Source organism: Uloborus diversus, chromosome 3, assembly GCF_026930045.1.
Source record: "Uloborus diversus isolate 005 chromosome 3, Udiv.v.3.1, whole genome shotgun sequence".
NCBI classification, from domain to species: Eukaryota; Metazoa; Arthropoda; class Arachnida; order Araneae; family Uloboridae; genus Uloborus; species Uloborus diversus.
In genome coordinates this window covers 122,441,709-122,454,832 of record NC_072733.1, presented here as the reverse complement: position 1 = coordinate 122,454,832, position 13,124 = coordinate 122,441,709, and the positions used below count along the sequence as shown (strand labels likewise).

At 33.7% G+C, this 13,124-nt stretch overlaps 1 long non-coding RNA gene across 1 annotated transcript in view; it reads left to right on the top strand.

Moving 5' to 3' along the window:
- LOC129218307 (uncharacterized) overlaps window positions 1-10,927 on the top strand; it is a 65,671-nt gene extending 54,744 nt beyond the window's left edge. The window contains exon 3 of the long non-coding RNA XR_008580313.1: window positions 10,831-10,927. This is a non-coding gene — a long non-coding RNA (uncharacterized LOC129218307). The remainder of the gene's footprint in view (window positions 1-10,830) is intronic.
- The last annotated feature ends 2,197 nt before the right edge of the window (window positions 10,928-13,124 follow it).

Here is a 13,124-nt window from a genome sequence, read left to right as displayed (position 1 = left end):
CGTTTGTAAATTAATAGTACCATAATTTCTGTGACGTTTCAGAAAGATTCAGAGTTTGAGAAGCACTTTGTTACACTCATGTCTATTTACTAAAGTGTTTTTCATCATTACAGAAAACATAATGCAGTTTCTATGATTAATGCTGCAGAAATAATAAATACTTGCACTTTTTAAAATGTTTAAACCCCATATTTAAAGTATTGAGTTTGTGTAAAAGAATAATGTTATCTCATATAGTTCCAAATCATTCATAAATGCCAGTTCACAGATAGTAAATAAAAATAACAAAAAAAAATGCAAAATAAAAAAAGTAAAAATATTAAGTTGAAAAAATCTTGTGAAGAGTAATATTTTTACGATTAATCAAAATATTAATACTTAAAACATTTTGCTATTTTTTGCACTCATTATTTAAATACATACTACATAAATCCTACTAGCTTAAAATATGTAAATTGATTTGATTACACAATAAGAAGCATGAAGCGTTATACGGTGTAACACAATTTTAGAGCAAACCTTACACGATTGTTGTGAAACAAAATAGTATATTTTCTGTTCTTGTTTCCTTTCCCCGGCTTAGGCTTTCATACTTGAAAAACGTTAAATTTTAGAGAAATTTACTACTGAATGAATGTCTGCAATTATTAAAATTTCATGAAAAATCCACGCTATTAAAACAAACAAAAACAATTTCGTAAAATTAAAACGCTTTAGAATCAAATTTACAAACCATTGCAATAGAGTAAATCTCTCTTTTAAATATATAAAATAAATAATCAAATTACAAAACAAGAAGTATGAATCATTTTGCGTCAAACATTACTTTAATATGTACCATACAACAAGGTAGTAATTGGATTAAAAGCATATTGTCTGCTGCTACATAACGCAAGTTGTTAATATCTCGAGTTTCAAGACCCCCATCTGCGGCTTTCTCGCTTTAGAAATATTCACTTTCTGCTCAATTTACTGCTGACCCAGTTCCGTAGACAATTAAACTTGCGCTCGTTATCAGCAAAGGGAATTCTGAATAGAGTCTTAATTTTAGAAGAGAACGAACGAATAAATAGTCTAGGAAATCTATTACAGAATAACAGATTTGATTTATCAATGGAAACCTTTAGATAACTTGCCATGGATACATTCATCAAGGTAAGTCTTATTAATATTGATACTAAATTATTTATATCTGCCATGTGCAATTGCGTTATTAAATTAATTCAAGAACGCCTGGAATATAGGCGTCTTCTATAGAAACATCAGTTAACGTGTAAATAAGTTATTATGCGTGCACATTAAGCAATATTTGCAATAAATTACAAATAAATGTGTAAATATTACACTGCATAAGTTAATGCTGTTGTAAGGTCTAAAACTAGCGAATACTCATACTAGTCGACCCGTGCGGAACTCCGCACTGTGCTTCAAATCGTTTCATAAGGCATTTCGCTCTTTAAAAATTTCAGAAAGAACATTATAAAGAAGAACCAAAAAAAGTAAACGGAAAAACGTAAGCGCAGAAGAGAAGAATGAAATTTGAAGACATCAGTAACAAAACCTCGTAAAATACAACGTTGTGATAATTTGATCATCGCTCACCTTTTGATTGTACATATTTTCAATGCAAACATAAATATCATTAAAAGTGTGGCTGAGTGACTCGTGAAAAAGCAGTAATTGTGCATAAGAAAAAACAGGGTGTGGCAAATACAGTCCTGCCCATGTGAGCATCTGACGGGAAAAAAAGAAACATTATTGGCACGGATTCGAACTGGCGCCATTCTGATTAACAGCACGACACTCCAACAAACCTAGCAATTGCGCCTTCCTTTTCGAACGCTATTCATTGAAGGAATGCGTAGAAAAAACAGCAAAAAAGCTTTTTGCCAAAAAAAAATAAAATAATAATAATAATATCATTCGTCTATGTTTTGTCATTAGCCAACATGGTACGATTTAAAATTATTCGTAAAGCATGGCATTTGGTTAAAGAATGAGGAAGATCTCACGTAGCAATTGAAACAAATATTCTAGAGAAGTAATAAATTAGATTGAAAATAAGTGTTTTTATTTTTGAATATTGAACTATTTTCCGCAGCAGGCTGCTTTAACCGTTCCAGCTTAAATGCCCGCACATGTTTCGCTTTTAATCGAACACTTAAAATTCAAAACCAAAACCAGTTGAACTGAGTCCGTTTTTTAAGTGTAATTTTTCGAACTTAGACAAATGTTTTTTTTTTTTTTTTTTTTTTTTCAGCCGAAAGCAGAGGAGTAGAAAATGATTTCTTACTAATGAATCTGATAATAATTTCAATGTTTTATATCGTATTCGAATCAAAAATTAAATGTTTACTGGGTGAAACTCGTAGTTTCAATTTAGCGTATTATTTTTTCATTTGTTCAAAATGTCGAACACTGCTATTAGAAAAATCTACATTTCAACATACAATGAAAATGTTTTTCCGCACAAAAAGGATTCCCTTGAGGTAAATCTAATACATTTTTATGCTTACAATATGCTTAGTGGTATGGACGGTGTCAAAGCTTTAAAAAAAAGGAAGAACACCCTTCGATTAACCCCATTGCATTTATTTTATTACGTGTGTTATCTGTTGATGTTATGAGTACATGCAATGCGTAATATTAATCTAAATTTGCTATTATGTCGGACAGCCCGAGCTTGCCCGAAATTCAGTTAGTTTATAGCCGAAAACTCTACCGAAAAAAACTTATCAATTTAACCGAACAACTAAGTTCAGTGCTTTTAAGCTTTATTTAAAAACATACACACACACACACACAGGTTAATTTTTTTTTTCTTGGCGAAAGCGACGCAAAAAACTGCAAAATTATATTAGAACTTTGCTTAAAAAAATAAAAAATCTGCATAAGAGCTTCAGGCTGCATCAAGGTTTTACAACAGCAAGGGGCGTTTCCGAAAACTTGATTTTTCGACCTAAGTCTACTTTTCGTCATTAGCTGACCTGATAAATTTTAAAATGAGCGGCGAATAATATATAAGATAAGATACTGAAGAGAAGTGTTTTTATTTTTGAAATTTTTTACAATTTGTTATCGCAGGCTGCTTGAACCGTTATGATTTAGATGGCAGCACGTGTTCATCATTTAACAGCACGGTTAAAATGCAAAAATATTTGAACTAAGTTTTTTTTTAAGCATAGCTTTTGGAATGTAGTAAAAATGTGATAGGCTATTTGCTTTTTACAAAAAGAAGAAAAAAAATGTAGTTTACCCTTCAAATTGAGGTAGTAATTTTTTTACTTGTGCAAAGAGTCAAAAATTCATTAGAAGAATCTATATTTCTATATACATTTTATTTTTTTTTTCTGAACAAAAAACAATTTCCATTGTAGTCTGAAATCTTAAACCTGATACTTATATATTCGCTTACATTATGCTTTAATTTTCTTACCGGAGCCAAAGCTTGTATAAAAAAAAGCCATACAATTAAGAATCAATTTAGCTTAATGTTGCATCAAGTTTTCATAACAGCAAGGACCGTTTCCATCATTTATTCTACTCCCTCATATTTGTTATTCTTTGATATTAAGTGTTCGTGTAATGCGCGATATTTATCTAATTTTTTGATGCAGATTGTTTGGACGTAGGCCCGAACACTCATTCTCCTGGTTGCCAGTCGAACGCTGTGCCAATCAAGCTATTCAGCTCCGTCGGTCTCACTGCAAATTAAAGTTATAAATTTAACCAAAAACTTCATTCTGGTTCTTTAAAACCGTTTTTTTTTGACAGAAAAAAGCAATTTTTAGGCCGTGGGTCTATTTTTCGTCAGTAGCCTGCACTATTAGCTTTAAAATAAGGTTAAATCAAAGAAATCGATCAAGAATTGAGGAAGATCTCGCGTAGAAATCAAAAACAGTCTACAGAAATAATATAAAAGGATAAACATGGGGAGTCCTGACTTAACGTGAGTAATGCGCTCAAAGCTTCCTCGCGGAAGACAGTTTAATATTCCTCAAACTGTCATAAACCATATTTTCATTATTTGTTAGTCTGTGACCAAAAAAAAAGAGCTGATGTGTGCATCACATGACTTCCTTTTACTCCAATTTAATGTCATTTCACCGATACTGGCAATTTAATGCGATTCAATAGTTTACTCCCTAAGTATCACTAACATTAGCCAAATTGAAACGATTTTTAAAAAAATCGCCAAATTTGTCGCCAATTTGGCGACAAAACTTGGCAGCCAGAAGAATAGTGATATATCGCCAAGTGTCCGCCAAATTATAACACCACTTGAGTTTACATTGAAATTAACAATGGTATCCCCCAAAAAGGGACAAAAGACCCCTTTAGAAACACCCGAATGCAAACACAAGGAGAGGTGCACAACTAGACCTCACTAGGAGTCCACCTACCAAATTTCAACTTTCTAGGACTTACCGTTCTTGAGTTATGCGACATACATACGTACATACAGACGTCACGAAAAAATTCGTTGTAATTAACTCGGGAATCGTTATTATGAATATTTCGCGTGTCTATACGTTCTTAGGCGTCCACGTATGGTCGAGTCGAAAAAAAAAAAAAAAAAAAACTCAATATTTATTCGGGAGTGAGTAAAATGGAAATTAAGGTCTATTTTTTAGTGAAAATTTTTTCGCGAAAACAATACTTCCTTTTTTGTAAAACGAAGCAAAAAAAAAAAAAAACTAAACTTTTATTGTAGTTTAAAGATTTAAAAAAAAACTGTTGTTCAGCATAAAATAGTCGTATTATGCACAAAATCTTTCTTTAACTTTCTCGTCTCTCCTTCCCCAGCTATAGAAGAAGAAGCGCGCCTAGATGCTAATGTATTAAATTATCCGTATAATTATAAAGAAAAATAAAATAAATGGAGAAGACCGAGCTGTTATTCATACACGCCAACAAAACAAGGTTCAAACTGATGCGGTCAGTGGGGAACTTTCGCCTCCAGTGGTTCTAAAGGGATGAATGTCAAATCACGGAGCCAATATTTAGTAGCCAATAACGAAGCCGATACTTGCGCTTGGCTTCGAAAAATCTCGTATTAGTTGCGGGGAGCTCGCTTTAGCTCTGAAGTACGTTACTCATAAAAATATCGATATCAATTTTGCGATTATTAAATTATATATATATATATATATATATATATATATATATATATATATATATATATATATATATATATATATATGCAATAACGTGGCGCATGATCTTTGAAGTTAGCAATTAAAAGAATTAAAATAAATTTCAACCTCTACATTTATTATTATGATTTTTTTTTACTATGGAAAATAACTTGAAAAGTAGGTAGCACGAGATAAAAAAGAATTAATAATTTTTAATACTGATAGTTTTATTGACTTTTACACATTTTGTTTTTTTCTTCTGAGACTGAATAGAAGTAGTAAAATCTTCCACTAAATGTTCAATTACAGGCGGATCACCCCTATATGGGCTTTCTGATGCTTAATCATTTAATTATGGATATTGAAATCATAAAACATTAAAATAAAACAACTTTGATTGATTTAGAGCATTTCGTCATCCTGAAATTTCATACTAATAAGTTTCTTTTTGGAACAAGAATATCAACCAATCTCTGGTATGATTGTATTAACAAGATATCTCAGTTTAGTGTTTTAAAGGCGAAAATGTACGAGTAGGACTCCCTATAGAATCAGGAGAACTGCAATTAGAACAATTTATTTGAAAATTTCATGCAGAACGTCAGGGTAAGTTTATATCTACATTATAGTTTTGCTTAAGGGGCCGAAGATAAAGTTCCTGGAGCCCAGGATGTTATGAAGACATCCAGGGGTTAAAAGATTGTCACCCGCTGCAGACGGCGTTGAATCACTGTAGGTAGCGAACGGGGTTGCGATCAAAACGAGTAGGCAGTGGAACCCCTAAATAATAAGAAAGCTCAGAAGTTGCATTAAATTTATGAAAAAAAAAAAAAAAGAAAGCAAGACCATAGTTATTTCGATATTTAAAATTGAGGTTGGTGGAATAAGTGGGACCCCTTTTGAGAACAGTTCGTTTTTGAAATATAATACAAAAGTTTTGAAACAAAAAACATTAAACTTATAGACTTATTTTATCTTGGACATTAAAAAATAACTATAGTTCATCATATTTTTCTAAAATATTTTTTTAAATACTCTTAACGATTGTATTTTTACTAAAATCAGATGGGTGTCTCACTTACCCTATAATAAAAGGTAAGAGGGTCAGCCTCCCCCCCCCCCTTTATTTAAATTTCAATCAAGCATATAATTATTTTTTTGCAAACGCACCTATTTACGAGCTATATTATGATTTTGGTAAATTCATTAAAACTATAAGCTGAAAAAGAAATTGTAAACACTAAATGGATGCGTCTGTTTAAAGTGTGCTAAGGAAGAACTAATATCATACTGGACTTCATCCTTAGTAATTATTTCAATATCATATGCACCATACCAATAAAGTGTCACCATTTCTATTCGTTCTTGCTCAACAGTATTTTTCAATTTGCAACACCAACTTTAAACATTAGACCTACCTAAATCTTAATGATTTTCTTTCATATATGTTTCACAAAAATACATAATCACCAGCTTTTGCAGTTTTTGTAGCTGAACTATCAACTTCTACTAAGTCATCATAGTTGTCTTGTATTTCAGCAATACAAATATTAAGCATAGTTGCTTTTGATTTTGAAATCCCCATTATAATAGGGGACCCACTTACCCCTTACAGCAAACCTTTGCGGGGTACGTGAGACGCCTCTATTTTAACACCTATTAATAATATTTTATACAAAAGTTCTTGTTGCTGTATGAAGTTAACTACACGTGAGTAGTAAGTTAAACTACACGTGAAAAATTAATTATCATTAAAAAAAAGGCTAGCCTGGAAACACTTCTTTGAAAAATGTTGCTTAAACTCGCAAATGCAAAAAAGCTTGTAAACTTAATTCGTATTTCAGTTTTAGGGGGGTGACCCGCTAACCCCAGAGACCTTATTCCCGTAACCAACCCTATATTTAATATTTAACTGATACCTGCCTTTTAAGTGAAGATTAAATGAATTTAGATGAAGAATATCTGTTAAACCTAATCTATAACCACTTTACCCCATCTTACTTAAGATATCTAAAATACTATATCACGGGACGCGGGAGCGTCCCGGCCGCCAAGGAAAACAAACGTCAGCAGCCAACAAAAGCAAATTCACCGCCAAAGACGAAATAAAATAAAAGCGACCAAGAACAAGTTTACACAACAAAACAAGTTGCGGTTTTCTGGGTTGTTCTCCCCTCTGTATCTCAGCCCCATGAAGACCCCCGGAGTTGATTTTTGGTATACTCAATCTCTAGTGGCCCCTGACGACGTAAACCAAAATACAATACCATGGACCATCAGGGGGAGGAGGAATTTAAGTTAGAAAATCGCTGTTCAAAACGTTTTCGCTTTCTTTGACAGGGTTACAACCCAGGCGAAAAAAGGAATCAAGCTGAAATTTCGCACACACATTCCCTGTGCCCTACTGATGTGCCTTTTGTGCCATTTCGACCCCCTCCTCTTCCCCCTCGTTTTTACCTCCCAAATTGTAGTTTCCCGGGGTTCTATCACAAACCCCCGGGGGACTATGGTAATGATTTTTTGTATACATATTCTTGGGGGGCCATTGAGTACATATACAAAAATTCAACCCCCAGGGATATCATAAGCCGGACTAATTAAAAATTGAAAATCCCTAATTTCTTATGTACTTACTCTTAGCTCATACTGTTTGTTTATCTCGGACTGCAATTGCCAGTTTAGAACAGATCTAACAGTTATTTCAAAGTTGTCTTAGGAAATGAAATTCAATCAAGACTAAAACATATCCAACAGTTGAAACTAGATGTTAAATCGCGGATATCAAAAATTTGTGCATGCGCGTGGACTTGGCTCATTGGGCTTTCTGTTTGAAGATTCCATGTTGTTTGTTAGCTCATTGGGTTTTCTGTTTTCAGATTCCATGTTGTTTGTTTATACTTACGCAGAGAAACAAATTATTGAATGAGATTATCGTGCTGTCCTCCCCTCCCCCCACCCAAGTTTTGCCGATACGAAATGTCCTTTCCCCTGTTTTTCAGTTTTGATATATTTAATGGGGGAAAAAATTTTAAATGTCGGCGCGAAACTGGGGTTAAACCATTACAATATTTCGCGTGACAAATTATATGAAACTGTACGCATATGAATACGGCACATATAACTTTTTAATTGAAAGCGAAAAATAGCACCTTTTTTTATTGTTTTGCTTATTTTCTAAATTAATGGATTTTTCAAAAACAACACATAATGAATTGAAAATATATGAAATACGTGTGTGGATATCCGTGCTTTGCTGTAATTTGTTAGCTGAAAAAAATTTTGCAATTAATTTCAGCAAGACTTATGAACTTAGTCCGCGCGCATCATGCGCATTCGCTATGGCAAATTTGGGATATTCGCGATTTGACGTCGAGTAGTTGTACAGATCTTCTGACACATTCACATTTAAAATATTTAATGTCTTAGTTTTTTTTTTTTTTTGCTTGTTGATAACATGCGTTATTTTGTTTTTTTTAATGAACTTTTAAACAAAACTAGGTATTAAACAAGACAAAGACTTCTATCAAGAAAAAGATAAACCACCGAACAATTAAAATTATCCCATAAAACGTAAAATAATCCACGATTTAAGAAAAAATGTAATTAAAGAAAAAGTGAAAAGCTAGATTAAAATAGCCCTCAAGCTGTAAAACATTTAAAGAAACCTTCATGAAAATATTGAATAATCTGTCAAATAAAGAAACTGTAATAGAATTTATTGCGAAGTTGTAAAATACTCGAAAACAATATAATTTAAAATAAATATTATTTTATTATCCAAGAAGTTTTCCTTGCAACAGAGAATATACAAGGATTGCAATAAAATTTATACCGCCCAATTCTCGCAAAACGAACATAGAATCTTAATGGTCAGAAAATAACTTGACGTAAAATTAGGCTAACCACTATTGTTCCTTAAAAACACAAAACAGCGTTGTTTCAGTTGAAAGTTTTCTGACTTGAAGTTCTGATTTCTAAAAATATAGACAAAGTAATAATATCAATGCAAAAAGATGTGATATCTCATCAAAAACAACCCGCCATGTAAAAATTTTCCCAACAAGAAAACCTTTAACTTTTCCGCATAAAAAGAAAACCTGCATTCTAAACCCAAAAACTCTCAGTCTTAAAAAGTTATGATATCTAGTTTGTCCGCCAAGTATCTGCCAAACTATCATCCTCCCTCTTCTCTTTCATCACAGCTACTTCCATTAGAACCTCATCCCACCTTCAACTTCTCAGAAATATGGATAGATCTTTTAAATTGTTTATCTTGTTTGGCGGGAAGCTTTTCAAAGTGAAGTGGTTGCTTGGTGAGCAAAAAGCTTCCCGCCCACATTTCTGAGGAGTTGAAGGTGTTAAGAGGTTCTAATGGAAGTAGCTGTGATGAAAGAGAAGAGGGAGGATGATATTTTGGTAGATACTCGGTGGACAAACTAGATATTATAACTTTTTAAGGCTGAGGGTTTTTGAGATTAGGATGCAGGTTTTCTTTTTTGTGCGGAAAAGTTAAAAGGTTTTCTTGCCGTGGAAATTTTTACAAGAGGGTTGTTTTTGATGAGATAAAAGGAATACAGCTTAGCCGTTTATTCAGACGTGTTCTAGAGACATCCGAGAAGCTGCCTGCACAACCAATTTGGAAAAACTTAAATAAAAAAAGTATTACAAACATGTTAAAAGAGGTGTTCAGATTTTAAAATATTTTATATGCAAGCTAAACAATTTTTTTAACGAAATAAAATGCTGTCAATTTCTAAATTTTAAATTCGGAATATCGTTTTTAATAGTTAAAATCTAAATTAAAAAAAAATTACCCCATTCTTTCATTTATTACAAATATATAGCTCTTTATTTGATTTATGACCACTTTGCCCCATTGACCACTTTCCCCCACCAGACCTGATATGTTGGCCATAACTAAAAATAAAAAAATAATATTTAAATAACTCGGACTAGTTCAATACGCTCCTATTTCCTACAAGCCCTAACATCCCTTAAAGAAAAAATATTTAATTCCGCTAATTTATTAATTTATTTACTAATTAGCTAGCCAACGTGTTCAATTATTCAAGCAAATATTATTAAAATACTTAATGTATATTTTCTTCACAGTAAACATATGCTTATAAAACAAAGCACTATTTTTCAGATTTATGTCTTTTTATTTTTATTTCTATACTGAATTATTTATTTGCGTTATTTCATGTATTAATTTTTTTTTACTTGTATTTATCTTCTTAAAATGATCAAAAGTGTAAACTCAGCATTGCTATAACAATACGTCAGATGATTTAGAAAGTAGAATATTATAGCAGTTTGTATATTTGTGATTAATATATTATTATAGTAAAGGTTTCTAAATTAGATTCAATTTTCAGTGTAAGTACTGAACTATCTTTTAAATCATCTTTTTCTACTTCAAGCATTATAAAAATGCAAAAAAAAAAAAGCAAACAGATATACCTGATAGAGTAAAAATTTATTTTTACACATTTGTTTCATTTTTCCGGAGCACAAGCTTTAGGTATCAATAAAAATGTATGTACGAAATATTTTTAAAATATGTAAAGCATTTTGTTTGAGTACGAAATGATGTTTTTTTTTTTCCTTTTGTAAATATTGTTTAAAATATTAAAGCTTACTGAAGTGGAAACCTGTTTTGGATGAATGATGTTCTCATTTTATTCCCTAGGCACAATATCAAACTAAAAAAGGAACCGCCAGAAGAAATTTCCTCTTTACAAGAGCTAGTATCCCAAGACGATAATGAAATTCTTGAAGAAGTTTTCATAGAAGCGGTTGATTTCATAGCTAATAGATATGGTAAGCAGAAAATATATTGGAAATATTCTCTTTTAGAGTACGCTTTATCTTTCCAGCAATATTTGATTTCGTCGAGTCTAAACAGCTTGATATTGCTGAATTTTATTGCAGGAGAATAAAGAGAGATAATATGTAGGGACGAAAATATCAAGTTGTTTCCGAGATGACGGTTTTTGTAAAAAAAGAAAGAAATAGCAATGTTGTGTTCTTTGAACCTTGTTGTACTTAATGTCGTTTCAAAATCAATGTTTGTATTTGATAAACAATCAATTACTAGGATTATGCTGCTATTAATCATTTTTCAAAATTATAATGACAATAATAAATACGGTAGTTCCAACGTTTGAAATCAACGTTTGAATAGCAGACTTAATTAAAATTTTGCGTATATATATATATATATACACTGGTGTGCAAAAATTAAGGACGAAGTCGAAAAATTAGCATATCAGCTGAACGAAGAGGCAGAGCGGACAGAAAGACCAATCAGGAGATTAAGTAAGGTGATGTACGGTAGCACATGCGCAGATATGCAGGCAGACGTAATGGGGGAGTGTGTGAGTAGTATAAAGCATGTTGTCGGTGTAAGATCAGTATTTCTGGCAAAGAGATTGCACGCCGTATAGCAGTTAAAATCACACCGAGTTGCTGCCTCAACGAGAAATGGCGAATAATCAATCTGTTAGACGACATCTGGATGCTTTTACCCGAGGTCGAATCATTGGGAAGTTGGAGCAAGGCCGCAGTGTGACAAGTGTGGCTGCAGAGTTCGGAATTGCTCACAGCATCGTTTCACGACTTTGGAGACAATTTCAAACTACAGGAACAGCTATCCGGGGGTTCAGTAGTGGTCGACCACGAGGAACCACACCCGCAGATGACCGGTATATTGTCTTACAGGCCAGAAGAAACAGGCAGCAGACAGCGGGAGAAGTCGCTAGACACACGACACAGCCGACTGGACGACCGATATCGCGTTTTACCGTGGACAGAAGACTGCACGGTAGTGGTCTGTTTGCACGACGCCCTATACGGTGTGTACCTCTAACGCCTGCCCATCGGAGAAAGCGTTCTCTGTGGGTGCTGGGAACACCGGAATTGGAGAGACAATGAATGGGGACGAGTACTCTTTACAGATGAGAGCAGATTCAGTCTGAGTGGCGATTCTCATCGCATACTCATCTGGAGAGAGCGGAGAAGCCGCAATCATCCCTCGAAAGTCATTGAAAGGGACAGGTATGGAGGTCGCGGTGTTCTCGTTTGGGGAGGAATCATGCTTGGTAGTCGTACAGATCTTCACATCTTCGACGCACGTTCAGTCAATGGGACCCGTTATTGTAACGAGATTCTTCTTCCATATGTGCGTCTTTTTAGAGGCGCATTGGGTCCGCAGTTCCTTTTCATGGACGACAATGCACCATGTCATCGCACAGTAGCTGCCGAACAGCTCTTAGAGAGTGAGGATATTGAACGTATGGATTGGCCGGCACGATCTCCGGATCTCAATCCCATCGAGCATGCATGGGATTTTCTAGGCAGACGCTTGGCAGCTCGTACCATACCACCAGTAACGATTCGGGAGCTTCGATTGGCGCTGCAAGACGAATGGGCAGCAATGCCTCAACAACTCATTGACACCCTCATTCTCAGCATGGGCAGACGCTGTGAAACCTGCCTAGCAGTCAGGGGAGATCATATCCCCTACTAAAGACCGGATGTTTCTTGCTGGACACCCATCACAGGGATGTTTCGGCCTTCAGTCGCATTGCGCTCCATGCTACTTTTTCAATAAAGCTTCTTTTTATCCCTCTGATTTCTCTTTTAGTAAGTGTTGCTTATATATACATTACACATGTCCTTACGTATTGGGGATCTTACGGTATTAAATGTGTTGATTTATAAAGCTTTTGTACAAAGTTATCTTGAAAAAACCGTCTCGTCCTTAATTCTTGCATATTAAGTCAGTAAATGGGCCTTGCCGCATCATTTTTGATTTTGATTAAATTTGGTAGGTAATATGTATTAATATTCTGCACCCCTAAACTGCTATATTTTTTTTCTTGGAAAATTTTGATTTCTGAGATAAAGCTTTTTTTTTTTTTTTTTGCTAGAAGCACAAAAAAAAAAAAAAAAGTAGTTCTTCATGGCGAAAAAATTGCTTAA